Source organism: Toxotes jaculatrix, chromosome 16, assembly GCF_017976425.1.
Source record: "Toxotes jaculatrix isolate fToxJac2 chromosome 16, fToxJac2.pri, whole genome shotgun sequence".
Classification (NCBI taxonomy): domain Eukaryota; kingdom Metazoa; phylum Chordata; class Actinopteri; family Toxotidae; genus Toxotes; species Toxotes jaculatrix.
The window spans coordinates 24950228-24971394 of NC_054409.1; the positions used below are offsets into that span (position 1 = coordinate 24950228).

At 44.8% G+C, this 21167-nt stretch overlaps 1 long non-coding RNA gene across 2 annotated transcripts; it reads left to right on the plus strand.

The window, feature by feature from the left end:
- Positions 1-4041: 4041 nt before the first annotated feature.
- Positions 4042-19865, plus strand: LOC121195639. 2 transcript variants are annotated; one of them, XR_005895496.1, is made up of 7 exons: positions 4042-4265; positions 5570-5637; positions 14566-15420; positions 15608-15735; positions 16639-16693; positions 17540-17627; positions 18337-19865. It is a non-coding gene; the product is annotated as an uncharacterized LOC121195639 (long non-coding RNA). The 2 variants fall into 2 exon arrangements; XR_005895495.1 differs by having other exon boundaries at positions 14566-15735.
- The last annotated feature ends 1302 nt before the right edge of the window (positions 19866-21167 follow it).

Sequence of the window (21167 nt, forward strand, 5' to 3'; positions counted from 1 at the left end):
AGCGGGGACAGGGGTGAAGATTGATTGGACTGATTAAAACTGTGAATTACAGAGAGGATCAGAGCTCTCACTGCATATCTCACTTGTTGACCATAATGAGGGCTGTCCCTCTTTAGACACTCAGTGGAGCTGAAGGGGACAGACTCACAGACACGTTCACACACACACACACACACACACACACACACACACACACACACACACACACATATATATATATATATTCATGTATGCAGAAACAGTGTGGTCTGTAAGGACCTGTGGTTTTTCAGACCAGCAGCCTGAATGTGACTTTGGTAAATGTGAACCTGTATTTCATAATGAGGCTGTTGCTGCTTTTCATTAAACTTAGTTCAGTTTGATCAAATCAAATGTGTCTCAGCCCAGAATCTGGAAGTCCTGTTTATGTTGGATGATCCTGAGGTAACCACCTGTGCGGGGAAACCCTGAGCTGTGTGTCCTTCATGTGGAGATGTGCCGTGGAGGCCGGCGTGGTTGGTTGGTGTGTAGCAGCTGGAGACTGCTCACAGGCTGGTGCACAGGTTCAGCAGCAGGTCAGTCACAAATGCAGCTCATTGCCTGGAAACTTTCCTGCTAAAAATGACCTGGTATTTATCTGTAAATTATCAGGACATTTCCAAAACAGGCCAAAGCAGATTGGTCTTGATTACAGGGAAATGGAGAAAGGGTTAGCTGCTGCAGTTACTAAGTACTGAGTGAACACTGTTATTGTGGCAGCACGTCGCTCGTAGTTGGATGCAGCTCAGTTTCCTTTCGTCATCAGTTCATCCATTCACTCCTTTTACCTCTTTCCCCATCAGCCCCCCTGCTTTGCCCAGCCCTGTTTCTTAGTTTTTTGTCCCACTTCCTCTGCTGCACCTCTGGATGTTCAGCCCAGAGAAACATCAGCTGTGGACTGTAACAGGCAGCAGCTACAGACGAACTCTGACCGTCCTCTGTCCTGTTAGCTATTACAAAGCTGAGCTTATTGGTCTGATCGTTCAGACTGTGAGTACAGTGTGTGTGTGTGTGTGTGTGTGTGTGTGTGTGTGTGTGTGTGTGTGTGTGTGTGTGTGTGTGTGTGTGTGTGTAGGGGGTTGGGATAGCCATTGATTTTCCCTTCTACCATTGTATAGGTTAAGTTAGTTGGACCAGTGAGGGAGGAATGAGGGAATGGATGAGGATTATTTGCTCCCCCCTCTCCCCACACACACACACACACACACACACACACACACACACACACACACACACACACACACACACACACACACACACACACACACACACACACACACACACACACACATACACATACACACAGACTCACAAAGACACTCACACAAATACCCAGACACACACATATAAAATCAATAAGGGTAAGAGGAACATCACCCTGAAGACTGATTGTTTCCAGCCCAGATGCAGAAGGAGAGAAAATAGCTTTCTTATTGAATCAACACCAACCTGCTGCTCCCTTATCACACACACTGTATGCTTCTCACACACACCTGTTTGTTGTGTGTGTGTGTGTGTGTGTGTGTGTGTGTGTGTGTGTGTGTGTGTGTGTGTGTGTGTGTGTGTGTGTGTGTGTGTGTGTGTGTTGCAGAGGGAAAGAGATAGAGTCTCTTATTATCAATCAAAACCATCAGACACCATCTAATGAGCCTGAAGCCAAATGCAGCCTCCAGGAAGAGCAGGAGTTAGCTCCTCTGGTGCTGCCATGTTTTCTTACTATCAGTCTCTGTCCTCCCGCTGCTTATTCACTCTCAGCACAGTGTACAAGAATTTATCCCATCAAAACAAATTACTGTTACAGTCTAATTTCCAGCATTTTGCCACATCTGCAAACATTTCTCTCCGGTTCAGTTTAATTTAATAGGCAGTTTTTTTTTACCGGTGGTTGGAAATTTGATATGTGGAGCAGAGAAACAGGCGCCATTTTAGTTACGGTGCATCTGAGTTAATGAACAGAGCGTCTGATAGTGTCTGTCAGCAGGTAACCATCCATGGATCCAGACTTTATTCCCTCACTATTCACTCACTTATTTAACCTGTTCACTGATGGAAAGCCATTAAACTAATTGGAGAAGGAAACGGTGTTAGAAACAGTAAACCTGGTTTATGGTGCATTCACTGGTATGGACAGTGTGCAGTGTGATGGGGAGCAGCAGCAGCCCAGTCAGAGTCCCACACACACAACTCGCACACTTTCCTCTAAACTGACTTATTCTCACTTTTAAGGTCAGAAGGCAGGTTTTCTCCACAATCAGTGTCCTCTGCCTTATTTAATCAGTGAAATTACAGTTTACCTCAGTGTGTGAAAATGAAGGAGAGTTTGTCCCTGAATTATCAAGTCACCGCAGAGACGTCATTAACCACAGTCTGTCTCAGGGCAGGCTGCTCTGAAGACACAGAGTCCACATTATGAACATGATCATTAACTCTGATTATTTGCTTATTGATATTGATTAATCTCCACTGTGGCAAAAATGTACTTTATACTGTTCTGTTAACGTGATAAATGTTTCCTCACAACACATATTTTTATCTGATGTATCAAAGGCTGGTGATGCTGTGAGCGCCAGTGATACGAGATGAGAGGAAAACAGGTTTGATGAAGAACCATTTAACTTTAACAAGTGGCTGAAATGATCAGTGGGGATATCTGGTGTGTGTGTGTGTGTGTGTGTGTGTGTGTGTGTGTTTGTCTATCTCACCTGTGGGAAGTTTTTCCGAGCATCCTTCATGTTCTCTTTAGCTGTAGCCTCAGGAGGAAACTGAAAGCACTTGAAAGAAGAAGAAGAAACTCGACTTCTTACAGCTGCCGAGTTCGTTTAAGTAAACAGCTTCATTTCTGCACTGATACTGTTTCCATATCATTTACTTCTTTTTGTCATAATCTCAGACTTTACCCACATTGGTATGTATATATGCAGCCATGCAGACAAACAGCAAACACACAGTTGCACGTACACACACACACACACACACGTACACCCACAAGATCAAAACACAGTTTGAAACGACTCCAATGGGATGTGCTGAGATTAAGGGGATTAAAAGTCATGCAGCCCCACCAGCAGTGAGAGAGGAGCGCGTTGTTCCCAAGGTAACGCCGCTCGCAGATTCCCTTCACCTGACACACTTAATCTTCCTCTCTGAATCAACACCGTAACTCCCTCTACTTCTTTCCTTTTTCCTTTTATAACACTTTCTGTGACCACAACACTTTGTCCCAAGATGCCGTTTCTCTCTTCTGCTTTGCATCCAACTTTAGCTTCTGCTCACAGCTGCAGTTTCACTTCATTTCATGAACAGATCCTCAGTTCACCAGCAGCACGGGCAGACAGTCAGGAGGCTGTAGCTGTTTTTGGATATGTCCTTTTTTAATTTATTCAGATAAAATGCAGTTCAGTTTCTCACTTCTAAATGAATGAAAGAGATAGGAGGCATTTAAACTTAGGCTTTGAGCCTATGGACTGTTTAATGCATTCATTTTGGTATTAGCATCAGTACATTAGGGGCAGTACAGGTAGAACGTTGAATAATTTTTGGCTGGTAAATTTAGATGACTGCATGGTCTTAATGTTGGTCAGGCACACCCCAGATGCTGTGTGTCAGTCACACATCTGTGGCATGTTGGCGTGTTGGTAGTGTCTTTGGTTGTGCTACTGCATTGTGTGGAAACAATGGTGTGGTTGTGTGTGTGTGGGTCTGAGTTGCAGGCAGCTTTGTTGGTGACCCCTGACTACAAATGTTGTGTGGTATGTGCAGTAACGGATTACTTTGTAACGCGTTACAGTAATCTGATTACTGTTTCAGTAACGGAGTAATGTAACGCGTTATAATTTCCATAATAGTAATTAGATTATAGTTACAAGCCCAGGTAACTACACATTACATCACTGAGCTACACTCCAGTGTTTTATCACCTGGACTGAACAGAGAATAGCTCTTTTCAAAGGTGTCGCCTGCTAGTCGCACACGTGACGTCATCTAAGTGGGACTCATTTTGACGCAAAAGCACTGATCATGGAGAGCGGGAAGTCCGCGTTCAGCAGCTGGAAGTACCGACGTTATGTTGCACTTATTTCTGTCACAGGAAAGAACGATTCTGTTTTTACTATTTCCTGAAACAGTCGAAAGGACAGCGCCGCGCGGTGAAACTTACGGAGAAAGAACCGCGCACGGAGAGCGGCGCGTTTACTTCCTGTCCAGTTCCGGTGGATGTTCTCCAGCTAAGCTACAGAAGCTACACCAACGTAAGTGGACACAGTCTGAATAAGCTCGTCGCGGGTTATATGGTGGAGGACATGCTGCCTGTTAACACTGTGGACCCGCTCTGCTCTCACCGTGTCACAGAGAAACACCTGGAACAACACGGGCTTCGTTCTGTTTAGAATGCATTTCTCAATAAAGTTTTTCACGAGCTGACCAAAGAGGTTACTCTGTTTTTTGAATGGTTGGGGTGGAAACGAGTAACTAGTAATGTAACTAATTACTTTTGAAATAAAGTAATCTTAAGAGTAATTAGATTACTTTCAAAAGGCATAATAATTGAATTACATTTACAGAGTAACTTGCCCAGCGCTGGTTATGTGGCCCACGAGCTGGTGTATCATCTACAGACTGCAGATGTACTGTAAGCAGTGTTCAGTTCTCTGGAGCCCACGCCTTCACTGTGCTGTTTCCTCAGTGTCCTGGAGGAAAAGTTGACCCATTCACTCCCATCGCTCCCTGACTTTAACCTTTTTTAGCCACAGAGGAGAATCAGGATGTGAACCCTGGTCTCTGTAGTCAAAGTCCTGTAAGCTGCTCACCCACCATCTGCCTCTCTGCAGCCTTGGTTCTTTACATAAATGTAGTTCTTCATTAATGATAACGGAACATAATCTGGCTGTGATTATGTTTGCCACCTCCTCATCATTAGGAAACGGTTTATTAACATATAATTTCTCGGAGGCAGGGTTAAACATACAACATATGTTCTGTGGAAGGAAAATGAAGTGAACTTGATTTAGGGTCTGTTTGGATCAGTAACATGAAGATGTGTGGAAAATTTACTTTGCAAATGTGGAACCAGTCTGTGTGTGTGTGTATGTGTGTGTGTGTGCCTCTGTGTGTGTGTGTGTGTGTGTGTGTAATAAAGGCTGTGTCAGAGATAATTGAGCGTGGATGCACATCTCACCATGTCTGAGAAAGTTTGATAGCATCAATAAAGCAGGAGAGGAGGAGGAGGAGGAGGAGGAGGAGGCCGACCTCGCCTGCAGCTGGACTGGAGGTTCAAGGGCCTCATTAGCCAACCATCACAAGCTGTAACTGGCACAGAGAGACATTGGTGAGGGCCCCTGAGCTGTCAGCCCCCTCTGTCTCCACCCCTCTGTGGGCAATGCCCCTGAGTGTCCCCCTGTTTGGCCTGAATCACGCGTCCTCCTGCGCCTGCTCGGTGACTCCTCTCTTGTTTGTCTCTGCAGAAACTTATATAACTGCAGGCCTTCACTCAGAGAAGACAACGTGATGCACACACACATTGTGCTTTTGTGCTGATGTTTATGTGTGTTTGTAGGTCTGTTGGTAAGAGGACCGTGCTGGGACGCAAAGAGAGGACACTGCTGCACTGAAGACATTTCACAGGTACAGCCCAAACAGGTACACACAGTGTGGCGTGGTGATTTTGGTGTGGCCATAGCGTGGCTGTAGAGTAGCAAGGTGATTTCAGACAGTGAGCTGTTGTCGTGGAAACACACTGAGGTCGGGGCAGTGGAAAGGAGAGGGAGAGCAGCTGGTTCACTTTTCCAGCGTGATGCCGTCGCTCGCCATGTGACCATGGCCACCGCAGAAACTAGAGCGAGGGAGACGACACGGGAGCTGATTTTACTGCGTCTCAGTTCCTGTGTGATTCGTGTCTCCAGCAGCAGAGATCAGACAGATCAATGAAGAGAAGCCTGTGAGCAGCATCTGCTTCAGAGTCCCACAGGCATGAAAATAGTTAGCAAACCCTGTTATGTTAACGGCCACAGCCGATTGTAGGTGGACATAAACAGCCTGTGGTTTTCAGGCTTGTGAAACATGGACGTTCTGAGGTGGCAGGAATCAGCCGCTGTCTGAACACACCTGACGGACAGGTGGGATTCTCTGTGCTGAACTGGTCTGAAGCCAGATGTTGTAAAAACACACAGAACTGATATTGATCTGATCTGAAAAAAAGTGTATTTCTCACGTAAAGCTGAAGTTATTGGTGAATTGCTGGTGAATGAATGGAGCCAATCAGATCCTCGCAGTTAACTGTGCTGACCTCACACCCCTACACGTGTGTGTTTGTGTCTGACTCTTTGTATTCCTGATGCTCTGCACACTAATTGGTTATGACGGTGGAGATAAATGCAGATGTTTTACCCAGCATGCAGTGCAGCCAAACCCAGAGCCATGCACAGAGGGAGATAAAGAGCCACCGCAGTCTGAGCGGTTCACCATGAAAACAACAAACACAGCGAGCGGCTCTGCAGGGTCCGGCCCTGCTGACACACATACACACACACACACACACACGAAGAGACACACACATGTACACGAGCAGTCAGGAGTCACACAGGGGCAGACAGAGTTTTACTGCTGATGTTTTTTGCTGAAAGATATGTCAGAACTCCTTTACCTCTTCTACCTCAAAGTACCTACACACACACACACTCACACACACTCACACACACACACTTAACGTGCACCCTTCAACCCTGAGGCTGTAATCAGGGAAATGTTCTAGCAAATTTGTTGTGCAATAGCAACCCCAAAGCAGGCTGAGTAATGATGCACTACAACAAATGCACACACACACACACACACACACACACAGTGTCTGTATAGTTGTATTATTGTTCACATTGATGCAGATTTCTGAAAGAAAGAGACAAGCTGTGTCCCAGTTCCACACACACACACAATAAAGTTTACATTAATCTGCACTGTCTGCTGTTATGGTGCTTACAGATAGAAATGAATGTAAATCATCTTTAGAGGAGCAGGTGGGTGGATGTTGTAACTTTTGAACCACCTGTCCCCACACAGACACCTGTCCCCTTTCCAGCCTATCAGAGATCTGGTACACAGAACACACAACGGAGGCCACACAAACACACAAACACACAAACAAACAAACACTGAGTCCTGGGATCTGATGAGGGAAGATCTTGGTTCAACACTATATTACTTTCCTGTCCTCAGGCCCACTTCCAATCGGATCCAGCTGCTGATAAACTGACTGTGATATCCCACACCTCCTCGACCCCACACACACACACACACACACACACACACACACACACACACACACACACACACAGCCCAGGCCTTTGCTTGAGGGTGAAACACACATATGTACACAGACTAGCCTTTTAGTTATAAAACACACAATGAAATGATTCCAGGAACCCTGCTGGAGGATTTAAAGATATGAGATAGAGTTGGTCAGAGGGGCTCTGTGCTGCTGCTGCTGCAGCGGGTGGAGGCAGCAGTGATGGAGGGGTAGAGCAATGCTGGGAGGGATGAAGAAAGCTGGTGAAGGGAGATAGAGGAATCTATGGGTGGAGCAGAAGATGGTGGAGAGCTGGAGGGTGGAAGGATGTTGGCGCACGTAGCGTGTGCATTGTGGACGTATGGAGAAGGATCGTGGACAAAACGTTTTCCAGGGCCGTTAGGACACGTTGTCCTGAGAGACACTGTAAGCAAAGACTTTGTCCTCACGTGGGTGTGACCGGCTAATCATTCCAGCTTCGTGCTGCTCCGGAGCATCATGGAAAACAAGCTGGAAGCACAATGTCCACATTCTCAGTGACTGCTCTGAGTAACTGCTGATGATGTCCCTCAGGAAGGACGGAGACACTCAGGAGACATTGAAACACTGCTGGGTGTCATGTTTGTTATGGTTCTTGCTACACACAGAAGCTCCAGTGTGTTGAGGTGTGGTTAGGTTTGGTAACGAGCTCGTTGTAATTTGATTAATTAACTGATATGGATTTTTTTGTTTGTTTACATGGTGAACTGTTATTACTGGTCTCACATAGAATAATAGTATATAATAATAACTGGTCCACAGGTTCACATCAGACATGCTGGGCTTTAGTTTAACCTGGTTTTAATTCTAATATCTAAAAGATTAAATACACCTGAAATGAAAAATCATCCAGTTACAGTGGGACGGTGCAGGTGAAACTGCAGGGCTGTACTCAGCTGTGTTCACGTTTCATCCACGTGTGTTGATGTAGTGAGTGTTTGTGGCAGCAGTGTGTGTGTGGGACTGAGTCAGAGTGAGTGTGTGTGTGTGTTCATGGTGATGAAGGGACGTGTCGCCCAGTGTCACAGTGTCTCGCTGATGTGTTTTTGGACAGCAGTGGAGCTCCGTGGACACATTTCATTTTGACAGAGTACCTTCCACAGCACAGTTCCAAGTTGTTCACTTATCTCTGGCTGTAAGTCAAACATACAGTCAGAGCCCAGTTTGTCAGCAGCACTTATCTAAACCTAATGCAGTCTAATATAACTGTCAGAAGTCCTGCCTTCATTGCTGAGCAGCTTCTGAAAGAGGACGAGGTTCAGGTGGAAATGCAGCAGATCACTGAACCTGTTTGACTGCATGGATGTGAGACTTCCCTTTGTTCCTTTCACGTGTTTAATGTGGCTCTAACACTCACAGGATACTGATGTTTACTGATGCTGTGGCTGTTTAACACATTATGTTCATTCCTATTCACTGTGAATTTAAAGGAACAGTTCGACATTTTGGAAACATCCTGATTTGCTTTCCTGGCTGTTGGACTGTGTTGGTAGATCCAGTCATAGCTAAGCTAAGCTAAGCTAAGCTAACAAGCTTCTGGCTGTAGCTCCATATTTACTGCGCGGACACGAGTCGGACCAGTTGGAACAATAGGACAGCACAGGACATGATGCAGTACACACATAAACAGAATGCTGTGTACACTGTGGATGTGTGGATGTGTGTGATGGGTGGAGGGCTGTATTTTCGCCTGTGTTCCTCTCTGCTCTGGCCTGTGAGCAGGACTGCGGTGCTCCCCTGTTTCACGGCTGAAACACTCTCTATAGGAACCTCTTATTGCACAGCTGCAGCTGTATTTGGTGGCGCAGGTTCTCCTCTCTGCAGGGAGCTCCCTGCGTGAGTCCGAGCAGCGCTAAAGATTCAGCAGGGAGCACAGACAAACTACCTGCACAACAGAACCCAGCAGACACATAAATTAGATATTGAATATAGAGGATGAACTCAACAGGCGAGCCCACAGAGAAAAACAATTGCAGTGTATTGATGTGTAAGTGGGGCGTAGAGCGGGTGGAGGTGAGGTGAGAACATGCCTGGGAGGAAAGGAGAGATTCATTGGACAGCATTACTGGAACATCAGAATGTGGGGTTTGTTCTGGATGTGGTGTGGCACATCCATCCGAAACCTGTGCCGGGTTACTATGACAACTGCCAACTCCCTCTCTGTTTAGTTGGGACAAAAAATGGAAGAAGTTTCAGAGCGTGCTGCTCTGTTACTGCTGGACGTGGAAATAAACAACTGTCTGATCACTTCGCTTCTTTACAGGATGAAAATATGTCAGTGTTGTGTTTACAGCTTGTCTCTGCTGCCCCCAAGTGGCCAAACGATTTTGTGGCTTTAGTGTGTTCACAGTGTTGGTTGTTGTGTTGTTTTCTGTTGAGTGGAAGTAAAAACTAAACCTCCTCCATGTTTATGTCCTACACAGCGTGTGTGTCTGTGGACATGGCTGAAAACAGGGCGGACTGTGAACAGGCAGGTCCATTGAAAGATACAAACAGCAGCTCTCAAGTGACTTTTGTACCTTATCTTGTCCTTGGTCGGGTCCAGTCGCACAATCAATAATAACAACTTGGAGTTCAGCCACATATGGAGAGGCACTGGGACTGGCAGCACAAGGCCATTAACCAAAGCATTCCTCTGTGTGTGTGTGTGTGTGTGTGTGTGTGTGTGTGAGAATGTTATGAAAAGAATAACAACTCTGTGCTATTCTCATCGGTTTCTATTCCCGCAGAATGAGAATCACTGGAGTGCATTAGGAGGCAAACTCGTAACTGCGAGTCTCATATTCTACAAATAAACTCATATGCATTCGCCGAGCCACGTTACACACACATCAGCCTGTCACACACACAAACACATTTTCTGTCAGAGTGAAACTCGTCCTCCGACCTCGGCATTTCTAACCCTGAAGGAAAAAAGGGACGGATAATGAGAGTGGTTATCAGGAGGCCAGGTAATTAAAGCGCTCGTCTGTTTAGTGATTTATGGCGTCATTTGGAATTTGAATGAACTGATTTGTCGCAAACAGCAAAACAACTTTTCTCACATTTTATTCACCAGACATTTCCAGATAACCCGTCTTCATCAGGGTGTCTCACCACTGTCCCCAGGAATGTACCAGTTTATAACGTTTTCTTCAACATCAGGAGGAAAAGCTTTTAAAGGACATGTAGACAGTAGAACTAGTGAAGCTCCGACCTGTGCTTCCATTTTCTGTTCCACACTAAAGACAGAGTCCGGCTGAGGCTGAGTGTTGTTAGTAGGATTCATCCTCTGTGGAACATGAACATTGGAACAAACTATGACAGAAAGCCATCCAGTCCATTTGTTATTACTTACAGAGGATATGTGAACACTTTGACCTGCGGGTGGCGCTACAGGAAAAGTCAGGGCATCACCAAATTCTTCATTTTGCTTTTAAAGCCACTGACTGATTAAGATAATGAGACTGTATTTGCTAGAGAGTGTTTTAACAAGTTGGCCATAACGTTTTATGTTAAATATTAATGATCATTTGTATTTCTCTTGTAAATTTCTGCATGTGCTTGGAGTAACTGTGGTTTTCTTCTGGGAATTAGTTTTAGAAAGGTTATGATAATATATGATAATGTAATTTTGTTTACTTAGGATCTGTAGAGTTGTTCTCACTGGTCTGTGTGTGTGTGTGTGTGTCCTGAGGCAGTGTGTCCATTATATTTTCCCAATAAGTCATTGATCCCTTGTTGCTTGAGGCTGTTATCAGAGTCACATAGCAGGGATTGGTTTGTGAAATCTATCAATCTGTTTGGCCCATGGCCCATTGAAAAAACTGGAGAGGGGTCAGAGTTCACTAATCACTCTGACACTGCTGAATGATTAGCCACGATTCCAATCAGCAAAACTCTGTCACATGTCACACTGATGGACAGGTGTGACTACCTGAGTTGTGAATGAGTTCACTTTATTTTAAATCCACCTGAACTCTTCACTTTATAGTGCTTCAAACATTAATATACAGAATCCCCAGTTTCATTTTCCAAGCTCTCAGATGTTTTCAAGTGCAAATGATGTAGAATTTTCTTCATCAGTATGATGTGAAACGTCACTGTACGCAGATGATGCACAGCTGTACTGGAAAGCTGCTTTTGTTGCTCTTGTCGTCTGTAGCATCAGTGTTTGGTTGAATAACTCGTTTTAAAAAACTGAGCAGAACACTTTTCTGATCAGAAGCAGAAAGACGTCCGAACAGATCTGAGGGTGGTTTTAGACTCTCATCTAAATGTCTTTTTCATTTTAATGAGAATCATGAAAAGATCATTATTCATCCTCGGAACGTGGCCAAACTCAGATGAACTCAGAATGATAGTGAAATGCTGATACATGCTTTTCTCTGATGCTGATGCTGCTGACATTACTTCCACTTTCTATTTACTGGGCAACCTAAAAGAAGCTGCAGTCAGGATTTTAAAAAGAGATCACGTTATCCCGCGGCCTGCGACCCTGCACTGGCTGCATCTTTTCAAATGGATTTTAAAGTTTATTTACTTGTTTATCAAGCTCTGCATAACCTTCAGCTTCCTGTATCACTGACAGCCTTTGATTTTATGTTCATCTTCCACTGCCTTCTCTTACACATCCCTAATATTTCCCACAGGAAGTGTCAAACGCTGAACCTGACAAATGTTTGCAGTACTCATTAAACAGCATGAAATCCACAGTGACACTGTGAACTGTGCTACCACCTTCGTAAAATGACCAGATCGCTGCAGCTGATAACTAATTATCCACTCTGAGCTAACAGGCAGGTTTCCTTCATGGGAGAGTGTTTTCCACTCTTTCCTTCTATGATTCGTGTCCTTTAAAAGTAATCTGTGTGACCCCACAGCCAGCCGGGGCATGAAGCCGGGGCATGAAGCCCCCCCCCCCAATAAAAAAAGAAATGACCTCAGTGTCCTCGGTGGCAGCTACAGCCCTGGGCAGGATGGATCATCCAAAGGAAACTGGGTTTGTAGATTTGCTTTGAGTAAAGAGTCTTCTGTTATTCAGATGACGTGGACGAAGATTATTAATAAACATTAATAAAGGCAAACTGCTTAGAAAACAAACTGATATTCTCCACAGAAGAGTTTGACACTGTTTAGAGATCCTGAAGAAGGAGGTGTGCACAGGTGAAGTGGTTTGCTGAAGAATCAGGAGCATGTAATCACAGGCTGCGAAGCCTTTTCTTTACCTGCTGTAGGAGGACACATGGAGGACAGACACTGCAGCATGGACTCTTATCACAGCTGCTCAGTCTGTTTGTCAGGTCTGCACAGTAATCCTCCTCCGGCTGATGCACAGCTTCACAAACTGTCGAGGACAATAACATCAGAATTTACACAAACCTTAACAAGCTTTAACTCACTCGCTCACTGACCTCTAGAACCTCCCAAAGGACCTGTAGAACCCCCTCAATAGCCTGTACAACCAATAGAACATCTAGAACCTCCTAAACAGTGTAGAACCTCCTCAGTTACCATGACAACCTCCTAAATAACCAATAGATGCTCCCCAGTTAACACTAGAACCCCCCCAGTGATCACTTAAAGCTCCTAAAGCTCCTGCAGAACCTCCTCAGTAACCAGCAGAACCTCCTCAGTAACCAGCAGAACCACAGTAAGATACAGAAGGATCTCACCCTGAAACACGTCTGTGAGTTTGGGCGTTGGAATCAGGAACAGGGGTTAACAGAGGTCACATCACTGTATCTCTAACTGATATAAATCCTATATCGCACACACATACTGTCTAACACATGATCACTGGCCACATGTGGTGACCTCCTACAGAAACCTGTGATCATTATTGTGTACACTGACGTGTGTGATCCACAGATGCTCTGAGCTTCTATAACTGTATATGTTTTTCTTTCAAGCTTAAGCTGATTATCTGCAGGTTTAAAATAGGTCAAATCAGTGTGCTGATGTTCTCGCCACAAGGGAGCTAAATTTATGTCTTGTTTTTGTGTGTTTGTGTGTGTGTGTGTTTTTTTTTTTTGATGTGTACCAAACAAAACCCAAGACCAAACGGGCCATGCCTGCAGAGTTTAGGCTTCACTTCAGCTGACAAGGAGGTAAAAGGTTTGTGATACAGCCGGGAGCCAGACCCAGCTGGGAATTTTAAAATGCAGCTCAAAATAAGTGGGAAGCAGGACGCCTTGATTTAACCTCTGAAAAAGAATAAAAATAATCTGTTCACTCGTTCCAGCTGAAGGTTTTAATTAGTGAGGTTCAGGACAGCGGTGTCTCATGAGTCTGTAGTTAGTCTAATGAACGGAGGCTTTTCTGTCCTGGTTGACCCACAGACCTTCACAGTCAGCAGCTGGAGCTGCAGCAGTGGCTGAGACACAGATCACAGAGGAGATAAAGCACAATGTCAGAGAAATGATGGACACTGACCTGGGTTCAGCGTCCACGGCCGCACTGTTTCCATCCACCTGTGTCCTGTGTCCTCTGTCCTGTCCTGTTCAGTGTTCGAGCATCTGTGTGGATAAAAACCAAAGTGAAATTATAACTGCAGAAAATGTAATAAGTTAATGAACAGTGATAATGTGATAGAATAAGAACTGGACATAAATATAGTATGAACAGATTAGAATGTGATGCTCAAAGGTCCCGTCAGTGTTGATATGGATCCGTGTTCAGCTGCTGTCAGTCTGCCCCAGAGCTCCACTGCTCGCTCCACTAAAAATAAAATACCTGGCAAAACACCGGCTCTGAGACACCGAGTTAAACACACAACAGTGTAATTATGATCCTGAAGAAATGTAACGACAGAGCTGGCTGGTTCTGCTGAGCGGGGGGAAAGCCGGGGCTGAGCCGAGCGGGGTCCAGGTCAGAGGAGCAGGGCTGACGGGACGAGGGCTGGAGGCAGGAGGCGGAGCGGATGGGGCAGCAGGGAGAGGAGAACAGAACAAGGGGGTAACAATGAGGAAAATATATCTTAGAGCAGCTTGAACACAGACTGAGCTGGGTCTGTGATCTGGCAGAGGGGAGCTGGGTGTCTGTAGCTGGGGGGGCTCTGCTCTGACACACGGGCAGAGAGCGCTCAGCTCGGGCAGAGGTGGAAGGGGAGCACAGCACAGACTTTCCCCTGGTTCAGCTTCTGTCAGGATAATTTACAGTGTGTTATAATCAGCTACATCCAGTTGATCTAACAAGATGTTTGTTCATTCTTTCACGTCTTACACTGACCTACACATAAACTCTGTGACTTTCAGGAGGCAAAGGGAAGCAGCTGTAGTGATTTCAGACATCACCCAGACTCAGAGCGCTGAGGGAGCAAAGTGTCGCTGCCTGTACCTGAAGTGTGTGGATGTTTCACCCTGAAGAGACGCGGCTGCCTCTGTCAGTGGGAGTGAAAGGAAAGTAATTAGTTTTCTAACTTTTTAAATCTTCTGTGCTCTGCGTCTTCAGAGCACTGCTCAACTTTGCTTTTTAAAACACTGTCTTTTGTTTTGTTGTGTATTTATTCGTTCCTTCATTGATTTGCTTGTGGGATAAGAATTGTAGCTCCTGATTGGTCAAACAGCACTGTCCACAAGAGGAAGGAGGACAGAAAGAGTAGACAGTACTTTGCCCCCCCCCCTCCCATTAGTCTTGTCTCTGCCTGTTTGGTTGAGCTGAAAACAGAGATGTCCAGATGATGTCTCGGTTCATGTCTTGATGATGTCTCCGTTCCTCTGTCCACAGCCTCCCTCTCCACGCTCTGAACGCAGACAGACTTTTTTTAGTGCAGGCTCTCTGCTGGAAGCAACGTTGCGGAGGAAAGTTGTCACAACAGTCTGATGGGCTGGGGGCTGCGTGCTGAATGGTGGCGAACGGCAAATGGCCATCGCAGCTCCACTTCACCAAAACAAATTACTCAGAGCTCCTGGCGGCGTTCATAGCCCTGAAACATTTTCAGCCGTTTCTCCAGCACTGTCACATTTTGATAAGCTCTGACTGCTCCACAACAATACCTCACATCAGCCATCAGAGGGGAGGCTGTTCTCCTCACAGCGCCCGCCACTGTGAGCAGCACTGTGCGACCTCTCTGCGGTGTCCACGGGAAACTGCTGGAGCTGGTAAAGCAGGTGGTGACAGCAGGTTTATTTCACGTTCGTGACAAACAGCACACGCTCTGTCTGAATCACTGAAGGAAGCTGTGGCACTTCACTCACAGAAAACTCAGAGAACAGAGGGAACATGGCGATCACTGTACGTCGAACATGACTTCCTGTTGTCTGTGATACTGATACATATACCTGTGTATGTACACAGACGCCCCGCAGCATACTGGCCCCTGTAGTCTTGTTCGGGACGGACGGACGGACGGACGGATGGACTTCCACAGCCTCCGAAACATGACGCAGCAGCAATAACATGATGAAAACACGCCACAGTAAGAGGTGAGCCTGCGCCCCTCCTTCTCAGACATCCTTGGTCTGTTTGTTTGGAACACTGTAAACACACACACACACACACCTCCACACTGTCACCTGAACACTGTGTGTATTCCCATGGTGTGTTCATCATCAGTTCACTCACAGACCACCTGTCCAGGGTCAGAAACCCCGTCCTGACCAGGGACACCTGTCCAGGGTCAGAAACCCCGTCCTGAAAACCTCAGGGAGCCGGTGTTGTCTCTGTTCAGTCCAGCCTGCCTCTGCTCTGTAACCCTCACACCGTCACGGCCCTGTGGACACACACAGCTCTCATCAACATATGTTGATTTACATACACTGCTCAGAGACATGACACACACTGCACACACACTCATAACTCGCCTCAGCTGCAGGTCACGCACACACACAGCATTGTGCTGTGTGCACACTGCCTGGTTCAGAGATGTGAGGAGGATGTACACTCAGGTAAAAGCCTGAAAAGGAGTCAGGGATTTGTAATTGGTCACAGGATGTACAGTGAAATGTAAAGTGACAAGCATCACAGGACGGTGACAGAGACAACACAGGCAGCGTGCAGTAAGAGACAGGAAAACCACATGTGACAGATTAACAACAGAACCAGGTAAAAGATGTGAAGCTCTGAACGAGGCTTTAAAGGTTCAGTAAAACTGTGGGAACTTCCTTTGACTGAATAAAGCTGTGTTCATGTCCCGTCGTGTTACTGTAAGAACCAGTTTCCCACACACAGATCATTCACAATGTCAGAGACACAATTACCTACATACTTTTGAACCATCAGTTTAACGTCTCTTTGTGTTTGCTTCAAGTCTCTTTGTGTCTCCTTGCGTTACTTTATAGTCATTGTGTGTCTCTCTGCGGTTGTTTGTGTGTCTCTTGGTGGTACAGAGTCGAGATGGGCCACCTGTCCCCCTCCTCTCCACCTGGACCTGGACCTCTGCTGGTAACACCAACACTCACGAGCAGTAAACATAAATCCCATGATGTTGTGTAGTTGTGTAATTGTGTAGTTGTGCAGTAGTGTAGTGGTGTGTGTGATAGTGGACGGGGCAGAGGGTGAAGATCAGGGGGCTTGAAAGCAGCTGAAAGTCAGAGGAGGAGATGATGGATGAGTCGAGGACAGAGGAGGACATTAGCGTCTGGGGACACATTTGAAGCAGCTAATTTCCTTGTTTGCTCCGTCTCAGTCTGTCCTCCACCCATCGATCCTCCTCTCCCTGTGGACCACAATCTCCTCCACCTGATAGAGTCAGGAGGGGCCACCTGTGGCCCCGGCTCTGGAGACCTCGTCCCCCTCCTCCCCTTCCATTTATGATTTCGTCTTGTGCCGCTCTTTCTTTCTGAACCTCACTCGCTTCCATTTCCCTTTTCTATTTACTCTCCATCTTCTCTCAGACACGCGCTCCGTTTGTTTTAATCATCACCGTCCTCTTCCTCACCCCACTCTCTGCTCTAAAAGCTCGTTTTCCTTCCTCTCATCGTGTCTTTATTTCCTCCATCGTCCACTCGTCTTCATACAGAGAGAACAGCTGACTTTCATCAAACACAGGTCTGTGTTTTCTGTCTGCAGAGAGCACACACACACACACACACCTGCACACAAAGTGACAACCCTGTATCTGTGGCTGAGGGAAAAAAAACTGACAGAAACGTAAACATGTTAGCATCAGGTTTATCATGTGTTTGATAGTGTGTGTGTGTGTGTGTGTGTGTGTGTGTGTGTGTGTGTGTGTGTGTGTGTGTGTGTGTGTGTGTGTGTGTGTGTGTGTGTGTGTGGTGGTTGTGTTAGCACTCTTCACAGACAGTAGACCGACACACCTGGTCCTACACTGCCCCCGTGAGGAAGACATTAGTCACCACAAGTACTCAGGTTTAAGGTAGGATTACATGTGTATGTCTGCATGTTGTTTCTTTTCCTATGATTAACACAGACATTTATTCTTCTTTTTTACTCCTTAATGAGAAGAAGCTGCAGGAGTTCATTGTCTTTGCCTCCAATCAGTGACACTGAACGAGTTTGTTAGAGAATAAATCTGATCACAGATCAGTTGAACTGTTGATGATCTGCTGTTTGGAGCTGAGCGAGGAGAATGTGACTGACTTTACTGTGGATGTCATTTTATTTACACACACACACAAGAACCGAGCGCAGAGACCAGACTCTGCTGAGCGCTGTGATACCGCAGCACAGCAGGGAGGCGTCAGCTAAAGGTCAAGAGTGGAGCACTTCACTGCTTCTGAACGGCTGCTGAGGAAAGGGCAGATAAAGACGCTTTTTACCCGGTGCTGGATCAGACCAGATAAACTGGGGTCCGTCATTTCTCACGGAGGAACCTCTTCTCATGTCTGTTAGAAAACACGAGTCTGTGTTACGGGCAGACAGGAGGAACCACAGGTGCAGAGTGGCCGGCACAGAGCCTGATGTTTGGACAGCTCAAATCATTGTTGTGGCCTCGTAAACAAGCGTCTGTGCAGCTTATTACGACCCACGTGACATGACATGCGACACGTCTCCCGTATGAAACCAATAATCATCAGTGTTTCTCTTTCTCTTATCTGTGACCATCATTGTAACCATGACGACAGAGGTCTGGTACGCCGCGGATACCCCACAACAACCAAGAGCTGGAGGAGGCTGCAGTGAAGGCTGGGAGAGCATCACCAGAGCCCGGGCCGTCACTGGCTGCGACAGGTTTTACACAAAACGTGAAATATTATGAGGATCTATTTTGACTTCGTGTGTTTCCGTCCAGTCACGGCTGAACCCGTAAACCCTGAGCACGACGTGTTAAAGGCCTGTTCAGAGCAAGTTTCAGCGTCTACAGAGAGATGCTGAGTGTTTGCTGCCCTCCGGTGGCCACAGCGAGGAACAACAGCACGTCCATCATGGACAGTGAAGCAGGGTCAGCTCATTGGTCATGTTTAATTTAACATTCTCTGATAAAGAGGCTCCTGTTATTACATGTTGTGTGAAACACCTGAGCAGGACAAACGCTGATATTTTCCCATTTGATCCGTTTTTTGATCACATGTTTTAAATCGTGCAGTGATGGAAAGAAACATTTACACATTTACTCAAGTACTGTTCTGTACTCTAATTTTACGGTACCTGTACTTGATTAGAGTATTTAAGTTTTCTTTTATGTTCTACTTCTCCTCCACTGACCGATATGAACATTTTCTCCTGTACACTTCCTCCCCCCCTCCTCTCTGAAAATAACCTGTGAGTACCACGTGTCTGTGAACGCACCTAACCGCATGTTCATGTGTCACAGTCACACTTTTTCCGAGGGCACGGGAACGCACCACCGATCACAACCCGAGGGCAGCTTAACAACGCGAGCTTATTCTACGGCTTCGGCGTCGTTTGTGGTTAAATTCCCACAGACACGAACACAGAAAGGAGGATCACAACACAACCCGAACCACACATTTCTGCTGCCATTCAAAGACGTTTTATTTGAACGAGAACTTCCTGCTCGGCCGGAACAAGAACTCGTCGCTTCCGGTGGAGAGGTGACGTGTCGCCCTCTGTCGGCAGAGAGAAACATGACAACACGAACCGAGGAGACAAAGCGGCGACAGGTTCCCGTTGAAACAGGTGATTTTTAAAATAAACTTTATTTATAGTTTTTAGAACATGTCGCAACACAAAGAGCACGTCCTCCTAAAATACAGAGAGAATCATATTTGTATATAAATACATAAATAATACAAATAAAATGATAGAAAAATAAAAAATGAGAAAGTGGATCACAGTGCATTTTGTGGAAGTTCAGAGGTTTTATTTTACTGATCATACACCTACTCATTACGGTAGATTGTATTATATTACACTATATTATATTTTATCACATTATGCCGCTCCTCTTCATCAGCACTGTAGAATACAGAATATTGGTTTTATTTCAGTTTGTTTTACAGTGTGTTCTCCACTGTTTACTTTTGTATCTGAGATTTAATTTAATTTTGATTTATTGGCAGTTTCATTCTTGTGTTTCTGTTCTTTTGTACCAACTGTTTGTGGCTTATCTTCACCTAATTTCCCTCAGGAAACATTTATCAACAATTTATGAAGAAAGTCAGAAAATCTTCATTAAAACATATTGATCCTTTATTATTTTCAAATATTAATGAGGTCCTAGTAATAAAACAGTTTAGTTACAGTGTGTTATTGCAGTTACTGTTTAATATGCTGTTTTGTCCAGCATACCATACCAGTCGTATTTAACTTTAAACTGGTCATGATTTTACAACAGTCTGTAAAACCAAGTAGCAAATAAATCAAAATAAACCAGGTGCAGTCACATCATTAACAGTCCAGCCTCACAGTATGTCCCTAACGATTACTTCTCCTTACATTTAGGAACAGCAACGCATGAATGTCTGAACTGACACATTTACAGTTAATATGCTGTTTATCAGGAATAATTTGTGCTTTAATATGTATTTTATTGAAAATAAGCTTTTTCTGAAGTTTGAAGAAAAACAGTTTGAATCTGATCTTGTCAAAGCCAAAATTAAACATGTACATATGTATTTCAAACCAACCATTGTGAATCAGATGTTATGTCTTATTTTTAGAGGACAAACATATTAACTGTCACAGCAGAAAGCTGCTGTTCTTCCTCTGGCTGCTGAGTTGGGTCAGTTCATAAGGAAATAGTGTGGGATCTGTGTGCGAAGTGTGAGTGCCATTTTCTTCTTTACTGTTCAAATTCTAATGAATTCACCAGTTAATTTTCTGTCAAATGCCTCAATACCCTGAAATATTCTGGTGTACAGACAGTCAAAAACTAGAAGGGCTGCTTATTGCGATGTGTTTAAATTTACAAACCTGTGCTGCAAGAAGTATTCAGGTATTTTACTTAAGTAAAAGTAAAAATACTGCAAAAATAAAAATACTCCAGTACGAGCAATGACAATATCACACAGTAAATATGCATAAGTATTATCTGCAAAATGTGCTTATTTGTGTCAAAACTAAAAGTGGTCATGATGCAGAAAATTATGTTAATGCATAATTTTTATTGATGCATTAATACGTAAGTAGCATTTTAATGTGTAGCTGGTTGAGTTATTATTGTCATAACTGGTTAATCTGATTAATTGTATATTTTCTCAATGAAGATTTGAAAATGGAAAATGTCCATCACAGTGTCTCAGCTCTGATAAACACAAAGATTTCCAACTTATTGTGATGTTAAGACAAAGGACAGTGGAAAATCCTCACATTTAAGATGCTGGGTCCAACAAAATATTTGTGTTTGAATAATGACTTTAACAATGAATTATTAAAATTGTTTCTACTTATAGTTACTACTACGCCTCTGGTGGAGTAGAAGAGTAGAGTAATATATATTAAATGTAATAACATTAAATAATATATAAGCTTTCTGATGTAAATTCTAATTATC